Source organism: Panthera tigris, chromosome D4 (assembly GCF_018350195.1).
Source record: "Panthera tigris isolate Pti1 chromosome D4, P.tigris_Pti1_mat1.1, whole genome shotgun sequence".
NCBI classification, from domain to species: Eukaryota; Metazoa; Chordata; class Mammalia; order Carnivora; family Felidae; genus Panthera; species Panthera tigris.
The window spans coordinates 44,129,342-44,151,390 of NC_056672.1; the positions used below are offsets into that span (position 1 = coordinate 44,129,342).

Consider the following 22,049-nt stretch of genomic DNA (forward strand, 5'->3'; position numbering starts at 1 on the left):
CTCTTGATATGCTGTTAAATAGCTTTCCAGAAGTATTATACTGTTATAAGATATGCCAAGAGATAGAGTGCCCATCTCACCACCCCAGTATTGAACATACTTGAGTAAATCATTGCTGTTTTTGTTTGATTTTTATTTTTTAACGTTTGTTCATTTTTGAGAGACACAGAGAGACAGAGCATGAGTGCGGGAAAGGCAGAGAGAGAAGGAGACACAGCACCCAAAGCAGGCTCCAGGATCCGAACTGCCGGGACAGAGCCCAATGCGGGGCTCAAACCCACGAACCGCGAGATCATGACCTGAGCCGAAGTCGGGCACTTAACCGACTGAGCCACCCAGGCGCCCCAACATTGCTGTTTTGATTAGTGAAAAAGGTATCTCACTGCTGTTTTAATTTTCCATCCAAAGGTTAATCCTTAGTAAGCATTGCATTTTTTCTCCTGAGACATTTATGCTTCTGTTCTTTTGCACCCCTCTGGTTTTTGGTGTCCATGATTATACGTTATCTTAGTTTAAGTATGGCATCTCTTTGTTGTGACTGGTAGCTTTTAAGACTAGCACTACATCGACCCCCTACACTTGCCTTAGTCTGCTGAAAAAGCAGTGGAGAAGAAAGTTGGCATAAGAAAGCCTACAGAAATACAGTTCTAAGGTTAGTAGAAGGCTCAGTGTTGCCTACCGTCAGTTTTAACCCCCTAGAGATTTGGTCTCTGCAGAAACTTTCTGGGGCTGTACAGGGATGGGGGATAGGAGGTGGCAAAAAATTGAGAATCAGCCTCCCACCAGTCCTTATTGAGCAAAAGCAAAATATACAAGTGATATATGTTATAGTTTATAAGATATACAAGAAAATATATAGCATAGTATAGAATAGTATGTAGGAAGATAAACACATTCAAAAGATATACAAAAAGCCAAACCATAGATTGGAAAATTGAGCCCAGTAATTCAAATAAAAAGCAAATAGCAAACGACATTAAATAACATCTGAAAAATGACACCCTTGAAATCCTATTTTGAGCTGTGCTTCACTGAACGAAAAGGATAGTTCACGGAGGCAGCTGATATATGATTCCTGCTGGAGCTCTCCCAGTTCCATTAGATATACAGAAAGATTGATGAAAATAATTGCACTGTAAGAGAAACTGGTTAAACAGTTGTGACTTAGAACATGAAATGATTAAAATTACCTAATATAAGAATTAGAGCAGTAAGGATTTCATCTCCTGCTTTAAGAACCACTGGAACATTTAATAGGAATATCATGTTTCCATTCGGCAATTGTCTCTACTTCTTCAAGATATTGGGATTTGCCAATCTAAACATTTTATCATTCCTAGTCCTGACTCATTCAAAAGACTGTGAACTTCAGATATTATAAATAGTGTGTCCAGATTGGAATTATATATAGATGCAATAAATGCTTTCCTGGGTTGTGTAAAAGTCAGTTTTACAAATTTAATAGAGTTTTTTTTTTTAACATGGTCACAGACTAGGAAATTTATATTGTAAGCATCAATTAAAATGAAAATTATACTGCAGTGTTTTGTAAAGCAAAGAACTACTTTATAAGCAAAGAATCCTCACCTCATTTATTGGCAAACAGTGAACTTCCTCAAGTTGCTTCATATTTTGGGGTCTCGGTGCCCTCATCTGTAAAGTAATGTGTCTTTACATCATTTAAGGTTTTTTTTTAAGGTTTATTTATTATTGAGAGACAGAGAGAGACAGAGCATGAGCATGGGAGGGGCAGAGAGACAGGGAGACACAGAATCCCAAGCAGGCTCCAGGCTCCGAGCTGTCAGCACAGAGCCCCACACGGGGCTCGAACTCACAAACCGCGAGATCATGACCTGAGCCAAAGTCGGATGCTTAACCAACTGAGCCACCCAGTGCCCCATACATCATTTTGGATGTATTTCTGAGGCTGCTCCCACCCTAGATCTCCATGATAAGTGGCACATAGAAGCAGAAATTGGCTTTGTTAGAGCTCTACTCTGTAAAGTGTGCTACTTATTCTAGAAAAAGTCTGGGATGGTCAATGCACCTAATTTAGCTATTCAACTATAATCGTCTTTTTTACTTAGAACTTTATGTCAACAACATGTATTAGTTTAGAATAGCTGCACTAAAACTGTGAAATTTCTTTTTAAGGGATTTAATGTATATGAACAATATTCTTTAAGAGGTTTTTTTCCTCTATCACATACTACAAAATGCCTAATATTAATGTACCTGATGATACTGGAGGATGGGTAGTTTCTCATTCTGTGTACAGATATCTTGTATATATCCTGAGGCTATCTACAGGTTCTGTGTTTTCATTATTCGGAACGCTATTCTATGGTTTGAAAAGGAGACAATGAGAAAGTTCTCCTCTCTCCATATTTTTGAATTTGAAAGTTTGTTGTTGTGGAATCTATATTCGCCAGACTCTTGGTTGGAAGTGACTAAACTACAACTCAAATGCTTACATATATGTGTGTGTGTGCACGCACATAAAGTTGACATATGGAAATTATGGAAAGGACAGGGTTGGGGCTGGCCATATAGGATGATGGAAATTCTTTCAGGACTCTGTCTCTCAATTCTCGTTCTTTCTACATGTCAACTGTATCTTTCAGGTGGCAAGGGAGGATATGGTCACTTGTGTCTCTAGGGACATATTCTCATGGCTCTTGGCAAGAAAAGAAAAAAGAACCCAAGAAGAACAGGATTGGACTGACTTAAAGGACACAGCTGTTCCTGACCCATCACCGTGGCCAGCTGCATGGGGTGTACTGAATCGCTTAGCCAGGATAGCGAGTGGGCACCCCCCCCCTTAATAAGGAAGAACAATTCTTCAGTGGAAGGGGAGTTATGTTATTACTGGAAGGAGGGCAAGGATCTGGGTAGACAAAAACAATGGTTTTTCACATGACAGACATGGTTTCACATGGCTGATGATGAAGAGATTTTTTGTATAGAGAACTTTACAATTTATAAAACACTTTCATAGATACCGTGTCTGTTGGTTCTCACAGAAATCCCATGAAATTTGGTTCTTGTCTCCATTTCATAGGCAAGAAAACAAGCTCAGAACCCTGCAGCCAGCACGTGGTGTTGGGACGATTATGCACTTAATTAAGATTTAAGATAATTTAAAAGGATTCTTCGAAACTTCAAGTGGGATTTTCACATTGTCACCCTGTAGACAAATGGGCTCCATTGTGTTTTAATATTTCTGAAAAATGTTTGTATAATAGAACAGTATTTCTTTTAAAGTTCATTCCTAAGTAGGTGCAAATGACTTGAAAGATCTACTCATAACCTTCCTTTCATTTCCTTTGCCAAAATTTCCTATTTTTCCTTCTACATTCCCCCAATGTCTTGATCTTCCCTGCTCACCGACAAAACCTAACGGGACTGAGGAGCATGCGTTAACCAGCCCAATTTTTTCTTCTATATCACTCAATGCCTCTATGAGCGTATAATGTGACTGTCTCTGTTTAGAGTGATTCAGTCTTGGTGGCACCAGTTCTATGTGTGAGCTCGTTACTTTGGATTCTTGTGATGTTTCCTTAAACATACCGTTTGTTTGCAGGCTTAAGGCGTATCTGGAAGAATAGAGATGAGAAAGACTTGTATTTAGATAAATTATGATTCTAACATGGGTTACCACTTGCTAATGTCCAAGATTAGAGGTGCCAGGAAAGCAGACTCACTCCGAGTGATACGGAGCAGGACATTTATTCTGGGTACAGAACCTGCTACTTCCATGCCTGGTGGTCCTGACCTCTGTCTCGCTGTCATCTTTTTTTTTTTTTTTTTTTAATGTGTATTTATTTTTGAGAGAGAGAGGAGAGACAGAGACAGAACATGAGCAGGGGAGGGGCAGAGAGAGACGGAGACACAGAATCCAAAGCAGGCTCCAGGCTCCGAGCTGTCAGCACAGAGCCTGACGCGGGGCCCAAACCCATGAGCCGTGAGATCATGACCTGAGCTCAAGTCGGACGCTTAACTGACTGAGCCACCCAGGTGCCCCTCTCGCTGTCATCCTTTCCATGTGTCTGTGGAAATCCTGGATGACCTCCATACCTACATCAGTGATTCATTCTACACCTTTAGTTTCTTTCCACGTTTTCCTTCACTCTCTCTGAGCCACTTGCTCTGCAGACATTACGCTCACCAGCCCGAGTTTTGAAATCTCAGAAGTGTTTTTCTTTCTGCCCATTACCTCTTATTCTTTCTCCTCAGTTACTCAGGTATTCCACCAGGTCCTCATCCCACTGAGATTCTCATGCTTCGTCCTACTCCGTCTTCTCTTTTCCTCACACATTCATATTCTCACTTCTTTTCTCACACAGCTTAGAGTTTAGAGACCACCAACATAACTACTCCCTTATAAGCCTTGTTAAGTCCCACACCCCTCTCTTCCTTTCTCATCGTTGCCTTGAAATATCCCCACTCAGTTTAAACCCAAGTGTCTGTTTACCCTGTGCCCTCCCCCAAGCCAGACCCTGGAGAGAGAGATCGCAGGATAGGAGCCACAGTCGTTTTGTAACCTCATCTCAGAAGTTCCGTCGTTGTTTGCTGTATTCTATTAAGTGCAAATCAGTAAGTCCAGTCTATTGTCAAGGGGAAGAAACTGCATAAGGGCATGATACCAGGAGGCAAGGCTCTCTGGAGCATTAGAGACTGCCTACCACATCCAAGTTGCCGGTGACCCATATCTTACCAATGCCAATGGGCAATTTTCTGCTCTCGGCCCTCTCATGGGCATTGGTACAGTTGATTACCTCTTCTGTGAAACATTGAGTGTCTAGGTTTCTGAGACAGCATATTGGTTTGATTTCCTCATTTAGGACTTATTCTCTATCGACCTCTAAATATTAGAATGCTGAAGGTTCTGTCCTTGGCCGCCTTATTTTGATATCTACATTCTTAGGTGATCTCATCCTACCCCATAGCTTTTAATAGCATCGAGGTGCTGACAAGTCTCAAATCTGTGGCTCTCCAGTACCTTTCTTATTAGCTCCAGAATCATATATCCAATTGCTTACTCTACATCTATTTCCACTTAGATGTCTGATAAGCATCTCAAACTTCACATATCTAAAGAAGAACTATTGATTTCTCCCTACTCTACCCTCCTCCCCCATCTCCTACCTCAGTATCTCCCACAGCTCAAGTAAACACCCTTGATTTCTGCTGGTGCTTGACCTTGATGACAGTTGTTACAACTGTCAGGGAATGGGAGTGCTATTCAAGTGTTAGAGATTTGTGGAGCATGAGCTTTGGAAAGACAAAGAACATCACTATAATAATAGCAACTGTTTGTAATAACACTACTGGGTACCTGGCATTATTCTGGGTGAATTAAATTTATTTATTCTTTTGATTCAGTCCTCCCAACAATTATAAAAATAGGTATTGTGGCGCCTGGGTAGCTTAGTTGGTTGAGCGTCCAAATCTTGATTTCAGCTCAAGTCATGGTCCCAGGGTCATGGGATTGAGCTCTGTGTCAAGCTCCTCACTAAGTTTGGAGGCTGCTTAAGATTCTCTCTCTCTCTCTCTCTCTCTCTCTCTCTCTCTCTCTCTCCCTGTACTCCTCTCCCCCTCTCATGCTTTCTCTCTCTAAAAAAAAAATACAGGCATTATTATCCTTGTTTTGTAGGAAAGTGAGTCTCAGAGGGTTTCAGGTTGTATTTGATTAAGGTCTCGTTGTTGGTAGCAGTTAGGATTAAGTTCAACTGCGAGTGACAGGAAGCCAGTAGTGGCTAAAACATGTAAGCTTTGTTTTTCCTCCCACAGGCCACATGGGGCTGGTACCGTGACTTCATATCCATCAGACTGTGGCTCATGTTGTTTTCTATCCACCTCACAAGGTTTCCATCTGATGATGGAACTAAGGTCATTGCTCTAGTTTCAGCCTTCATGTCCACCTACCGACCAACAAAAAGAAAAATAGAGAGGGGGGAGAAATCCCTTCTCTTAAGGCCACTTCTTGAAAATTACACTACTTGTCTTAGACCACCAGGCTGTTATAGCAACTTAACCATAAACTGGGTGGCTTATAAACAACAGAAGTTTATTTCTCACAGCTTTGAGGGCTGGGAAGAATAAGGCCAAGGTGCCAGCAAATGTGATGTCTGGTGAGAGCCCTCTTCCTGGTTTATAGACAGCTGTGTCCTTACATGGCAGAAGAGGCAAAGGGCGGTCTCTAGGGTCTCTTTTATAAGAGCACCACTCCCATTCAAGAGGGCTTCACCTTCAGGAACGAATCACCTCCCAAAGACCTCCTCCTCCTCATCCACATAGGGGGTTGGAATTTTAACATGTGAATTTTGTGGTTCCATCTGTATTCGATCGATATCACTAATTCCATTTGCAACCATTGACTGGAACTTCATTTCAAGGGCTTACCCAGCTGCAAGGAAGACCAAAAACACAGTCGCCACGATAGGGCTGCAAGCCCAAGGCTATGTGGTTCTTGAGATCACAATCTTTCTGTCAACCCCCACTTTGCCTCCTGAGTACCTTAGCAGCTGAGGGTTCCAAAGACAGCTTTACTGTTATATCCTGTGGCAGCCCGTGTGCCTCTTTAACTCAGCCTCTGTCACATATACTACAGGTGACGTCTTAGTTATTTCCTCAGCTTCTTGCTTCCTAAGCATTTTGAATACTTCTTTATTTTTTTTTTTAAAGTAAGCTCTACGCCCAATGTGGGGCTTCAACTTACAACCCCAAGATCGAGTCACGTGCTCTACCAACTAAGCCAGCCAGGCACCCCTTGAATACTTTTATAACCTCACCCCAAATGTTATAATGACTTGTTTTTGGTTTTCTTGAATCAAACACTGGCTAATTGGTAATGTTTATTACATGAATAACTCACTTAACAAACAACATAGTTTTATGTGTCTCTAGCACATTGTCTGGCCTTTTACAGATATCCAAAAAAACCCATGTTTATTGAATGGATGGATGGATGGATGGATGGAAAATCAACACTTTCCTAATTCAACACTTTTTTCTGATTTTAGAGAAGCAGTCTGCATTCTCAGCTAATCCCTTTGCTTTCAGGGTTGGAAGAAGAGAGAGAAAAGAGAACAACAACAACAACAACAACAAACAGGAAAAGGGAAAAGGAGATGAGGTGTATTTATACAAGTTCTCCGGTCTCCTACTTCCTTCTCTCACTTTAGTATTGATGCCACAATTGTGAATTTTGCTTTTCAAATGGACCTTGATAATACTTTCTGAGAAATGACTTGAGTATGCCACGTTCAAGACCAATGACCAATGTATTAATGCTTCAGGATTTAGGAATATTCAGGGAAGTTGCAACTAACTTTGTTCAGTGAGAGCATACACACTTTCTCTTTGTAACATCTTCATTGAAAACCCACATAAATTTTTATATTGCAAAGCCCTAAAGATGAAATAATTTTTTTAAAATTTCCTATGAGGTAGTACTGGTAAATTTACAGTTATTTCAACCCCATGAAGAAGTAGACATCATCACATTCCTCATGAAAAGCTCCAGCAAGAGCCATTGGCATGGTTTGAATATAAACATCTAGCAGCTAAATGACTTTATCAAGCTACAATCCCTGTGCTCAGCGATTTAGAGGAAATCAGCAGCTTACCCAAAGTTTTTTTTTTCTTTTTGCTGAGCAATTGGGGGCCAAAAATAAAACACTATTACATCAAACTGCAGACAAACAAAAATCTGAATACATTCGCTATCTTCTCAGGGCATTTCTGTACCTAATGAGCACAGCTGAGCCCAAAGGCGTCAAGATGTTTCTTGCCATTAGGCAATGGGGTGGAGGATTATCCAATAATTCCTGGCGGGCATTGTCGGTTCTTCTGGGTAAAATAGGAAGAAGGTCAAAAGAGGATGCAAATGTTTTTTAATCAATGGAAGAGAGAAGTGATACATTCCTCTGACCTTTTCGATTGCTGGGAAGATATATTATCTGCATTAATTAGCATGTTGAAGAATTCCTTCTGGATTGCCAAGTGCCTTCCTGTGAGTAGTGGGGAATATGTTTGTAACATGATGTACAGCAATCTGTCATAAAGAGCCAATTTTTTGGACTTTGTCTCTGAGTACACGTGAAATGTGAAATAGCTTTGCCAGTTATGTTGCGTTAGTCTTTCTAATTGGAGGAAAAGGTTAACATTTGTGTAACAACATTGGTGCACAGGGCTTAGGTTTTGAAATGCCAGTTTGCTTAGGATACTGGGTGTTGTTAAAAGGAAATGCTTTGGGAGGTAATATAAATCATTATCATCTCTAGCATAGTTATCACTTGTTGAATGCTAAACAAATCATTTAATTCTTGGAGGGAAGTACGGATGGCGTCATCACCATTTTTTGTTTTTGTTTTGTTTTGTTTGTTTTAGAGAGAGAGTGTGTGAGCAGAGGAGAGGAGCAGAGGGGGGGAGAGAGAGAGAGAGAGAGAGAATCTTTTTTTTTTTAATTTTTTTTTAACGTTTATTTATTTTTGAGACAGAGAGAGACAGAGCATGAACGGGGGAGGATCAGAGAGAGGAAGACACAGAATCTGAAACAGGCTCCAGGCTCTGAGCTGTCAGCACAGAGCCTGACGCGGGGCTCGAACTCACGGACCGCGAGATCATGACCTGAGCCGAAGTCGGCCGCTTAACCGACTGAGCCACCCAGGCGCCCCGAGAGAGAGAGAATCTTAAGCAGTCTCCACACTCAGCATGGAGCCACCCTCGATCCCATGATCCTGAGACCATGACCTGAGCTGAAATTAACAATCAGACACTCAACTGACTGAGCCCCCCAGGTGTCCCAGTATCATCACCATTTAACAGATAATGAAAATGAAGGATTGGAGAGATTGGGTAATGTGCCTCTAAATCACAAAAGATGGTTAAGTCAGGATTTGAACCTAGGTCAGTCTGACTCCCAGAGCCAATATACTATACCACACTTCAGTACTCCCTCAGCTTTTGTCCTTCTAACTGGGTGCTATTGTGAGGGTTACTTAGCTTTTCTCTGCCTCACTTTCCTTGTCTGTAGAAGGGAACAAGAATAACTTTGTGTTATTGGCATTATGAGGATTGAATTATATAGTGGATATAAGGGGTGCCTGGATGGCTCAGTCGATTAAGTGGCTGTCTTCGGCTCAGGTTATGACCTCACAGTTCATGAGTTCGAGCCCCGCCTCGGGCTCTGTGCTGACAGCTCAGAGCCTGGAGCTTGCTTCAGACTCCGAGTCTCCCTCTCTCTCTGCCCCTCCCCTGCTCACACTCTGTCTCTCTCTCTCAAAAATAAACATTAAAAAAATAATACATAGTGGATATAAAACTTTCAGCAAAATGCCTTATTACACATACCATGCTATTATTATTCTTTTAAATTGTCACATTCAGGGGTTGGGAAGAATATAATTATCACCCCTCTTCTCATTTGGTGAGGAGGAGGAATAACTGAGTAAATGTTATTTATTGCCAACAGAGCTCACATTCACGGTCCTAGAATGCCAGAACTTGGAAGACTCCACGTTAAGCCTTCTTTGTAATTACTGCTGAGGAGACAAGGAGCCAAGTCATGTTTGGGGTCCGAGACTGGGAGAACCATGACCTTGGTGAAACCATTTTGCAAAGCCACTGGTGAGCCTCTCCATGTGAGCAGAATGAACTCTTAGCTACCCTTCTGTTTGTATTTCTTTGTTTGAATTTGCCATCATATGAACAATTAGTTATCAGCCAAGATATGCTATGTCTAACATCTTTCTTTCCATTTCTAAATGTAAAAAATGAAACTTCTCCTTTCTGAAAGCCTAAAAATCCGTAACCGGTGAAAACTTAACACTTTTTTTCTGAAGTACATTAAAAGAAGCATAGTACAGAATACTTTTAAAAACCAATTTGAGAGAGCAAACGCAGAGTAACCACAACATTATTTTGATATATATTATTTAAAGCTATGTGTTTTATAAAGGTATTCACTTTTACCTTGCAAGTCCTATAAATAAGTATTAAAAACAAAAATTCTCCAGGCACCTGGGTGGCTTAGCCAGTTAAGCGTCCGACTTCGGCTCAGGTCATGATCTCGCAGTTCACGAGTCTGAGCCCCACGTTGGGCTCTGTGCTGACAGCTCAGAGCCTGGAACCTGCTTCAGATTCTCTGTATCTCTCTCTCTGCCCCTTCCTTGCTCGCACTCTCTCTCTCTCTCTCTCTCTCTCTCAAGAAAAAAAATTTTTTTTAATTCAAATTATATTTGAATTAAAAAAAGCAAGAATTCGCAGTTAAAATGGGCAAGAAACACATGTCCTCATTACATTTGATTTCTAAACATTGGTCACAAGATGGAAAGGGCCTGAGATTTGAGTCAATTATGTTCTCAACACTATAAAACATTCTCATTTTATCACCACCAAGCCCAGGAGGTGAATATAATGCCCATTTTGAAATGAGATAATGAAGTCTCAGAGAGGTTTAGTAATTAATTTACTGAACATTATAGAGCTACAAGGGGCAAAGCTGAAATTAGAAGCCGAGTCTTTATGATCCCTGACGCTCAATGTTTTTCAAGTCTAGGTTGCTTTGAACAAAGTTTTATCACATGTGTTATTACAGTCCGGTCTGGAAAAGAGGAACTACGTATTTTGGAGATAGTGACTTGAGTCAAGGACTTACAGCTTGCGTGACTGTGGGCAGTTGTAACAGGAAGGCCTGGTGGGAGGTGGGGGGCTTGGGGCGTGGGTATCACAGGGTCAGAGAACGATCTCTAGGCACTTTCTCTGAAGCACGGCTACGCGTGCCGAAAGTTAGAGCTGGCAGGAGAATCTAAGTGGTGTGGTGCCTCTGGTTGCCAGAGTGGGATGGCAGAGAAGAAGCTCGTGGAAGGGTCTGTGGAAGCTGCCACCACCAAGTCTGCAGCCGGGCACGTGGTGCTCATCTTACACACAGCCCGGGGCATGTGTGATAGCACGCTTCTGGGAGAAGGCGTGAACTCAGCAGCTGAAGAACAGGAGCCCTCGTGATCTCTGGCGTTGGATCTTGTCAGCCCCATCCCGCACTGCTGCCTTTCCACCTTCTCCTTCAGCACTTCAGATGGTCTTTGTCCGGTATGTTGTGTGTAAGGATCCAAAGAGATTAAGGATGGGACAGCGTCGCAGGCGGTGCCTGGCCCCAAACAGACGATCAGTTACCACTCTGCTTCTAGGTCGCAAACAACAGAACCTCCTTCAGCTGGTTGAAGCAGAGGATAAGTTTATTCCAGGTTATTAGGTAGCTCAGAGAATATCCGGCAGGGTTAGGGCAGAAACAACATAAAACCACCCATGGGTCTGTCCCGGAAGCGGCCCTGTTGCAGCCTTTTCTAGGCACAGACACTGTAACAGGCACACTGATGTCGGGCCCTGGATTCCAGAGTTGCCGGCCACGGTTTTCCCAGAAACAGAGGCCTCTGGTATTAGCCAGTATATGTTTCACGCTCCTGTATTCTCACCCTGCTTTCTTCCAAACAAAAGTTTTTAAGTTTATTTGTTTATTTTGGGAAAGACAGAGAGAGCAAGTGGGGGAGAGACGGAGAGAGAGAGAGAGAAAGAGAGAAACCCAAGGAGGGTTTCTCTCCTAGCACTGACAGTGCAGAGCCCAATGTGGGGCTTGAACTCACAAACTGTGAGGTCATGACCTGAACGGAAACTAAGAGTTGGCCGCTTAACCCACTGAGCCACCCAGGCGCCCCTCCCTCAGTTTCTTCTAAATCGAATCTCACATGGGTGTGTCTGACCAGCAGAGCCTAGAACCCACACCTATGCCCTTATTGCAAGGGAGGCTGGGAAAGCAAGGGAGAGAAAGGGAAATTTTGTCTAAGACTGATTCCCTTGGCAGGTTGCCTTCTTGACTGTGAGTGCCTTCCCTGAAAATTTGCTGGGAACTGAATATAGCCCAGTGGCTTAAGGCAGTCAATTCTGGTCAACCTTGAGGCTCAGACCCCAGCATTCTGATCATGCAGTAGAAGGACTGCTACCTCTGCGGTCTTGAATGTGCTTGGTTGTTGGGGTCCAATCAATAGTTGACTACGTCATACAACTTGATCTCCAGCTTCTACTTTGTACTAGAAGAAGGCCTGATGTTCCCCAAAGCCATGAAAGGTCAGGGTAGGGTGAGAGCCAGTTTTCTGCCGTGCCATATTACTATGGTACCATGACCCCTAATTACCCGATGAGAGGGGCATGCCTCTCTTAATCATGTAGCTCGTAAGCCTCGTGGCCCAAGATTAAGGTCACTCTCTGGGATTCTGCTGTCTGGCCTCATTAGATCTCTGTGCGATGCCTTAGAACTGCTAAAAAACAAACTGAGGTATATTAAACATGTTTGAGAGTTCATTTGAGCAGAAATTTACTTGAATTGGGTGGTACCAAGTCAGAAGTGATTAGGAGTGCTCTGCCCACAGGAGCCAGGGGAAAAACTTAATAGAGAAAGTGTGGAAATTATTTGATTGGCTATAACTTAAAGTCTACCTGGCTGTTTGTGATTGGCTGTCTTTAGTGTTTTGATTTCATAACCTCGTGGCATTTGAAAAGGTAAGATTTAGATTCTGCTTGGCTTATATTGGCCACCAAGGTGTTAGAGCCACTTTCCTCTAATGGCTCTCTTGTTTAATGAGTTTAACAGGATGCAGTGGGTAATAGGGACCAGTGTACCAGCTACTGCTTCTATTTTTGTGAGGTCCATTCACTTACTCATTAGGTTAGTCCTTGTGTATGTATGTTGACTGGAATTTTCCCTTTTTGTACAAGTGCAAACATCTGGTTTCCACCTTTGGGAGGGTAGGACTCTTAATATGGAAAATCACCCAAATATAGGAAAGGTGTTCAGAGATGCTGGGTGGCCACAAAGCTTGAAAGGTACCTATTACCCTAATAAATGCTAATTCATAATTAATTCCTCTTCCGTCTTCCTTGCTGGTATATTCCTGGTGGACTCCATTATTTTAAGAGAGTAGATTTTGACATCAGGCATGCCCGTGCAGGCTTGGGTCCCAGTTCTGCTACTGCTAAAGCCATGTGGCCTTGGGAAGTTAAGATGATATGAGTCTCAGTCGCCCATTTGTGAAGTAAAGCCTATTAGGAAGGCTTCTCTCAAAGGGCAATTGTTACAATTAAATGAAAGTATGCAAAAATCTTACCAATATGTCAAGCACACAAGAGACATATGAGAAATGCCAGCAATTCATCAAGGAAAGGAGTTCTGTTCTGCTCTTGATTTTTTAGGACTCAACCTGATGCCAGTCCATTTTATTATCTTGCTAACATTACTTAGTTTGCTAACAAACAAACAGATAGACAAATTGCTAACAAAAACTTAGTTCCAGTGACAATTCTGGGAAATCTACTCTTCACCAAAAGAAGGGTAGGGAAGAGAGAAAGGACTGGAAGAATATGTAAGGCTCATGGAGTTTCACTCCTATGTATCACAGGTAGACAACAAGCTTGCTCAATTTGAAATTCCAAAAGTGCGAGAGAGCGTGGTGCCGGGGAAAAGTGGGCCTGGGGGTCACAATCCGTTGTTGGATTCCAACATTCCTTTATACTACCTGTGGGACCTTTGGCACTGACACTTGAGATCCACTCACTTGTTCTTTCAGCCAGTCACTCAGTCGACAAATGCTTATTGATCCTGTACTGTATGCCAGACTGTGGACTAGTGTGAACAGTACAGAAACTTTGGTAAGCGAGACAGACACGGTGGCAAATACTCCTGATCCACTGTGAATGGTGTCATAATAGAGGTGCTTACAAGATATAGCAGTGGCACATAATGGAGAACTTGAGTCTTCCTGGGCGCAGGGAAGGACTCAGAGAAGGCTGTCCCGAGTAGGCAGCATTATAGCTGGGTTTTAAAAACTGAGTAGTAGGGGCGCCTGGGTGGCTCAGTTGGTTGGGTGACCAACTTCAGCTCAGGTCATGATCTCGCAGTTTGTGAGTTCGAGCCCCGCGTCGGGCTCTGCGCTGACAGCTCGGAGCCTGGAGCCTGCTTTGGATTCTGTGTCTCCTCCTCTCTCTGCCCCTCTCCTGCTCACATTCTGTGTCTCTCTGTCTCTCAATAATAAATAAACATTTAAAAAAATTTTAAAAATAAAATAAAATAAAATAAAAACTGAGTAGGAATTTTCAAAGCAGACAGTGGGGAAAGGACATTCCAGACAAGGAGAAAAGACTTTCCCCTTACAACAGAGTAATCTTGACCTTACAGAAATCAGAGGGCCTAGAAAATCAATAATCAGATATTTTTTAATGGGTAAAGCCTTTAACAATGAAAAGCTCCTTATCATCACCAACAATGACTTCCCGGGTACCACCAGAGCTGTGAAACGTCAGTTCACAGGATCTGGCCCGGGCAGAACAGGTGCACTCTCTATTGAATGAAGGCTCACACTGGAAGAGGATATTGATTGGGTCGCTTGCCCTGGTCTCTGGACCTGTCACACTCCTATTGTAGATATCATAATATCAGTCAACATTATAGTGGAGAGCTGGGTCTCTAGAACAGGCTAGATTCCTAAAACAGGACAAGAATATGAGGTGAGGTAATCACTCTATTACAACTAAGTCAGAAGGGAAGGAGGAACAGAAATGGGCTATGTGAATTAGCATTTATGAGATGTATGAATATAGTTTTAACGTATCTGATATAGTAAGCCAATATAGTTTTATTTCCTCCCTAAATCATGTTCCCTTACAACTTCTGCCTCCATGGCTAAGCCTTAAGGCTCACTGCTTCAGGAAAAGAGAGAACCAATTCTACCTAGAAAAAAGTGCCAGTGAGTCTCAGAGTCTATACCAATATATGATTCCTGTCGCATTTAAGTTTCAGAAGCCTTGATCTAGAAGACATGGTGTGAATCCAAGGGCTCTGTCTGTCCTTTACATGAGCTACATACCACGATCATCCTCTATAGCCACGTGCTCTCTTAGGGAAGAGCAAAAGAAGGGTCAAGAATGTGAAAGACTCAGCATTATCCAAAATTAGACTCAGTTATCTGCAGAGACTTTCTTTTTTATTATTATAATTTTTTAATATTTATTTATTTATTTATTTATTTATTTATTTATTTATTTATGAGAGAGAGACACACACAGAGTGCGAGCAGGGGAAGAACAGAGAGAGAGAGGGAGACATGGGATCCAAAGCAGGCTCCAGACTCTGAGCTGTCAGCACAGAGCCCGACGTGAGGCTTGAACCCATGAACTGCGAGATCATGACCTGAGCGAGGTGAAGTCAGCCACTTAACCAACTGAGCCACCCAGGCGCCCCTCTGAGTTCTTGAATTGGATTGAGTTTCCTGGATTGGAAAACTGGCCCCCTAAGATTAAATCAAGATAGAAAATAATGGAAGTACATTTGCTTTGATCAGTGCCCTCTGAGGGACATGGTTGTCGATTTTTGTATAGTCATGATTCTTTCTCACTCAAGACCAGATGAGCAGTAGACACCTTGTGTGGTTTCCCATTTGCTGTTGCCTCCTGCTCACTTCTTTTCATAGTCTTTTGTGCGTTTAACTTTTTTGACTCACCTCCAAATGAGTGAATCCACGAGTCTATGACATGAAATATTTTTATAAATTTGCATAGCAGGAGACCCAGCTTAAAGCCAGGCTTTTTTTCTCTGCCCTCAGATCCAGTCAGGCCTGGACATGTCTGCACAGCTGATAGAAAAGACTGGCAGACTCTATTCACTTGAGGGACCATAAATCCTCATAATAATGAACTCACCTTAAGGGAAAAGAGTAGAGGTAAAGGAAAGAAGGATCATTGAGTTTCACAGTATATATATATATATATATATATATATATATATATATATATAGCAAGTCTTGAATTAGGCTTTTTTTGTACAGTTTCTGAACTTTTTGACCATTTTATTTAATAGATAAAGCACCAGGCCTCAAATTAGATTTTGAGTTAAGACTTCTTTGAGGGGCTCCTGGGTGGCTCAGTTTAAGCGTCTGACTTCAGCTCAGGTCATGATCTCACGGTCCATGAGTTTGAGCCCCGCGTCAGACTCTGTGCTGACAGCTCAGAGCCTGGAGCCTGCTTCAGATTCTGTGTCTCCCTCTCTCTCTCTGCCCCTCCCCTGCTCATGCTCTGTCTCTCTACTCAACCCCCTCCACACACACACACACCCTTGCTTTGCAGCACATTCGGTGACTGCTTTGCTTTTTATTTTATATCATTCTGCATCTTTTATTTTTAGCTATATGCATGTATTATTTTATGTTAAAATAAACTGTCACACATAGACACACACATAGTGCCAGGTTTGTGGCTCTCAATTTTACTCAGAGGGGCACAAGCCAGAATCGGACAGGGAAGGAAGGAAAAGCCTAGTCCTTCTGGCTCAGTTGGTTCAAGGACAGTAATGCAGGATCAGAAAGAAGGAGTTATCGTTCAGATCGCCTCTTACTACATCATTGTTATGCAAGCCCATCGGGCATAATCTCCTTCAACTTCAACAGTATTTTCTCTGCAAACACTTGTATTTGTTACCCATCTTCAGCAACTTTTCTCTTGTCTCAGAACATGTGATGTTGTACCTTTGGTCAAATACCTGCACCCTGACCCTATCTCTTCCCACCTGTTTAGGTACTTTGCTATTGTCAGGGAGGAAAATCTTTTCCTCTACCCCTCTTTGGCTCAGTGTCTGGAGGCCTGCAAAATAAACTGACAAAAGACAAATTAACAGGGGTAAGGCACAATATTTTATTAATAATTACTTGCACAAGAGTTCATGGAGGAGAAGTGAAATTCAAGGAAGCTATTGGACTCAGAGGCTTATATACCATTTTAATGAAGCAAAGGAGGCTTGAGCATCAAGAGACCATTAAACAGGGAGGAATGAAATATGCAGAGGAATTAATGGAAGATAAAGGTTATTTTAGTAGTGTGTTCATGAAAACTCATCTTGGCGTTGACTGTCTATCTCTGATGGTAAGAATTGCCCTTCTGTTCCCGGTGGTGGTAGTGGCACCTTCCCAAAGAGAAATTTATGTCCTGCTTTTTAGGCAGATAAGAAGAGGGCAGAGAACTCTTCCTGCAGCCGCTGATTCTCAGTTGCCTTCAGCTCGAAATAATCCTTAGGCCAATGTGGCATATTTGGATCTTCTTCACTGTATCGAGCATACCTTCCCTCCGTTATAACTTCACTTCCTCCCCAAGGTACTTCATCCTCTCTTCTTGTGAACATGCTCAAATCTTTCTCATCTAAGGATCCATCCTTCCCCTGGTCCTTCCACATTCATTTAAAATAATATTTATTCAGAGCTTATTAGCACAGCAATGATATAGGTGTTGAGGATGTGGTGGGGGAATAATACAGACACAGTCCTTGTCTTCCTGAAACGTACAGTCCATTGCCCACATCCCCCTCTAGCTGCCATCGAATCTCATTTCCTTTTCATCCAAACCTCAGAGTAATCTACTCCGCCTGCTCTTCCTCTCTTCTTAAATAAGTGCCATCCTATCATCCAAACCACAAACCTAGGACCTGACCTCAGTTTCCTCCTGCTCTTCATACCACACATCACCAAATGCAGGTGACATTACCTACTTTTTTTTTTTTTTAATGATTCCCTTTTTCCATCCCTACCATCATGTTTCTAGACTGGCCTTGACCATGTCTTGCTCATCAGTGGTCATTATAACTCGTCCTCCTGTCTCTGGATTCAGCTCCATTAAATCCCTCCTCCAGATGTGAACTGTAGAGGTCACTCCTATGCTTTCAGCCCCTCAAAGACTCCCCATTTCCTATAGGATAAAGTCCAGGTTCCCCAGTGGGGGCTCACAGCTTTGTCACCACCTTCATCTCCAATCTCATATCCCTGATGAGGAGATGTCCTTGCAGGTTTCCACATATAACATATTCAGTATTTGTAAGTGTTTGAGCTCATAACGGCTGCGAACGTCCTTTCTTGGGTTCTTCTTGCCCACCGACCCCTGGCTATGTTTACCAGCAAATGTCCCTAGTTTCATTTTTCAAGACTCAGCTTTTTGTTACCTACTCTAAAAAACCTTTCCCCTTCCTGAAGGGAGAGATGGGTGTCTTTCCTTTATGCTTCCATAGTGGCTGTGTATGTCTATTCATCACTATGCTGTTATTTTATAACTGTTCATTCTTTCTCACCAAGCATTGAACTTCTTTAGAAAAATGTTTGGAGCATGATAGGAACTCAATAAATGTGGAATGAGGCATGATCTGAGCTTTTCTATCACTAGATGAATTTCCTGGGGCTATGGACATGGAACTTAATCCTATCTGGTTTTATTCCATAGCGTCATTGGATAACCAGCATTTCCACCGAGAGATGAGATGTTAATGGCTCTACCTTAGTCTTCCACTCACTGCTTCACTAAGCCTGTTCTGTGGTGGGAAATACTTCACCCATGGCAATAAAAAAAAAAAAAAAAAAAAAAAAAAAAACATGATATGCACATTCATTATCACTTAAAAAAATTTTTTTTTTTATTTTAGAGAGAGAGCACCTGCGCGAGCAAGAGCGAGGGGGAGAGAGGGGGGTGGGCAGAAAGGGCTCAATTCCACAACCTTGGGATGACAACCTGAGCTGAAATCAACAAGGGCCAGATGCTCAACCGACTGAGCCACCCAAGCACTCCGTTATCTCTTGTTTTTAATTCCTGCCTAGATCTTATCCCAGCACACTGGCTTCTCTTCCCATTGTGAATAAAATCAGACATTTATGGGTGAATTTGGGGGTGAAGCAAACAGATATAGATAAACCACGTGTGCTAACATGCCCTTGAGCCTTTCGGTGTCCGAGACCTAAGGTTGTATTTGTCCACTTACCAAAATAATTTGATATACATGTGTATTTACATTTTAAGCATCCTTTTAAAGCTTCACAGAAGGAGGTTTCTCATAGTTTCACAGAAGGAGGATGCTTCACTATGGAGTGTCACGAAGATATTCAAATCCCCAGTGCAAGGACTGAGGCCAGCAGTCACATGGTGGGTTAACCCTCCGTGGAAACCCACATCCTCCTTACATGTGCGCAGATGCAAATGTTCTAGCTGGAAAAGACCTTAGGGACCGTTTTGGTGAACTCTCACTGAGCCCTTTAGAGGTTTCAGACCATGTTCTCAGATATTAGTCCAGAGACAGTACTGAGAAGTGGTACGTCCCAGAAAAAGGATTACCAGGATGAATTTGCTGTTCCCATCTCATTAGCAGGAATGTGACCGAGGTGTGGGTCGGAAATCAATGGTTGCGGTAAGTTGCCAAGTTATCCCCCTCTTTTCCACTGGATTCAGCGGGGACCCTCGCTCTGCCACAGAAGTTTCTTGCCATTCTTTCCACCTTCATGCTACTCACAAGTTGGATGAAAAAAATCACCCTTGTTTACATCCACACAGTTTATAAAAAGTTCACAAAGACAAGACTGCACTGGATCCTCTTAGCCCACATGAGAGTTCCTTGTGTTGGCCATCCTCCCATTAACTAGTATCCCTTTGAGGGTCTATATTGCCTGATTGATAATCTTCCCATCTGAGTTTTATCCAGTCTTTCTTCTCTGTCTTGACCCAAATGGTGTCATGAAAGGTGTCAAATGCTGACACCCAGAACACTGTATCTACCTTCTCCCTGCAATTTGCAGTCTTGTGAAGCTATCAGAAAAGCCTTTTTAAAAATTAAGATGAAGGGCACCTGGGTGGCTCGGTTGTTTAAGCATCCGACACTTGATCTTGGCTCAGGTCATGATCTCATGTTTCATGAGTTCAAGCCTCCCATTGGGCTCTGCACTGACAGCGTGGATCCTGCTTAGAATTCTTTCTCTCTCCCTTACTCTCTCTCCCTCTGTGCCTCCCCCCAGAGCACACACACGCACTCCCTCTCGTTCTCAAAATAAATAAACATAAAAACATCAGTTCATTTCAACTTAAAAAAATTAGATGAAACATTTATTTATTTATTTATTTATTTATTTATTTATTTATTTATTTTTAAATTTACATCCAAGTTAGTTAGCATATAGTGCAATAATGATTTCAGGAGTAGATTCCAATGATTCATCCCCTATGTATAACACCCAGTGCTCATCCCAACAAGTGTCTTTCTTAATGCCCTTTGCCCATTTAGCCCATCCCCCCACCCATAACCCCTCCAACAACCTTCAGTTTCTTCTCTGTATTTAAGAGTATCTTAGGTTTGGTCCTCCTCCTTGTTTTTATATTATTTTTGCTTCTCTTCCCTTATGTTCATCTGTTCTGTCTTAAAGTCCTCATATGAGGGAAGTTATATGATATTTGTCTTTCTCTGACTGACTTACTTAGCATAATACATTCCAGTTCTATCCACTGTTGCAAGTGACAAGATTTCATTCGATTGCCGAGTAATACTCCTCTCTCTCTCTCTCTCTCTCTCTATATATATATATATGTATATATATATATATATATATATATATATACACACACACACCACCTCTTCTTCATCCATTCATCGTAAACTTTTTTATTTTTTACGAAAAAAATTTTTTAACATTTATTCATTTTTGAGAGAGAGACAGAGCATCAGTGGGGGAGGGACAGAGAGAGTGGGAGATACAGAATCCGAAGCTCCAGGCTCTGAACTGTCCGCACAGAGCCCAACACAGGGCTCGAACTCATGGACTGCGAGATCATGACCTGAGCTGAAGTCAGACATGTAACTGACTGAGCCACCCAGGCGCCCTGGAAACTTTTTTATTTCTTAATATTCTGTCTTTCACAGTCTCTACCTGTCTCTCTTGGGTTTTTTTATATCTCTCTGACAATTACTTCTGTCATTCATTGGCTCTTTCCCTCTGTTTTTTGTAGCCCAGTTTTTATCACTTCTACATACTCTCCCCTGGTTGTCTCCTTTAGACTGATCGACCTCAACTACCATCTATTTGCTAATGACTCCAAAATCTACAGCCACCCTGTCCAAAAGGCAGGTCCCATATCCTCAGCTACACCAGGTGTTTGGCCACAACCTCGTATCAGAGATGCAGTCACTTTCTGTCTGCCGACGCCCCCTTCCCACAGCCCCTGGTGGGAAGCCATGCAGATCACTATGTGACCTCTTCCCTCAGGCCATCACTGATTTTACCCGAGTGGCTACCTGCTCTAAGCCAGTTCAGTGAGACTCCCTTTCCTGGAAACCCTCTGCCAGAGAGGCCTGCACCTGTAATGTGATACAGGGCTTGAGACCCTATCCTGTTGACAAATGAGCAGAGGAAGCCCATACAGAGAGAGAATCCGGAGAATGGGGCAGATGTGCAAAGTGAGGCAGAGCAAAGTGCCGTAGGATTTCAGAGAGAGCGAGATGGGGCAGGTGGTTGGCTAAGATGTTTCTGGTGCCGATGAGACCTTGCTCTGTCGCCCTCATTGTATTTCATGAAATTCAATCCTTCATTTCTCAAATACTGTTTGACAACCTACTTACATCAGGAACTTTGCTGTGGACAAGACATGTTTTGCTGAATAAGAAAAATGTGGTCTCTGACCTCATAAATCTTACTTGAATCTTTGTTCTCAGTAAATTCCCCGTTACTTGCACATGTTTGAGCAAGTTTGTTTCTTGCAGTCCAGGGATCCATGATCAGTATATAACTTAATTCTAAATATGCCCCAAATAAAACTTGTGATCCTCACTATGCTGGCTCCTTCTCCAGAAAGCCCCATCTTGGTCTGCGGTATGGTGGGACACCCTTGTTTTCAAAATCCTTATATTTGTGTTTATTCCTCCTCTGCTTAATACACATCCAGTTGATTGCCAGATACTTTGGATTCGACTTCAAAATATCCTTTCCTTTAGATACTCCTTTTTATCCTGCCTCAAAGTGGATCCCTGACACTTCTCACCCGCAATGTTTAAACCACCTTTCATCCGGTCCACCTGTTGACAATCTGTCCCTACACTAGCTCATCCTCATGATGTCACAACACCCCTAAGTCCCATTTGTCATCTTGACACCCACCCGCAAACATGTCCATTGCTTCCTCTTTGCTCCAAGGACAAAGTACAGACTCCTTAT

The 22,049-nt window shown here is 42.3% G+C and overlaps 1 long non-coding RNA gene across 2 annotated transcripts in view; it reads left to right on the plus strand.

The window, feature by feature from the left end:
- LOC122233078 overlaps positions 1 to 9,904 on the plus strand; it is a 53,962-nt gene extending 44,058 nt beyond the window's left edge. For both annotated transcript variants that reach the window (XR_006210525.1, XR_006210524.1), the window contains exon 4: positions 9,479 to 9,904. This is a non-coding gene — a long non-coding RNA (uncharacterized LOC122233078). The remainder of the gene's footprint in view (positions 1 to 9,478) is intronic.
- Positions 9,905 to 22,049: the final 12,145 nt, after the last annotated feature.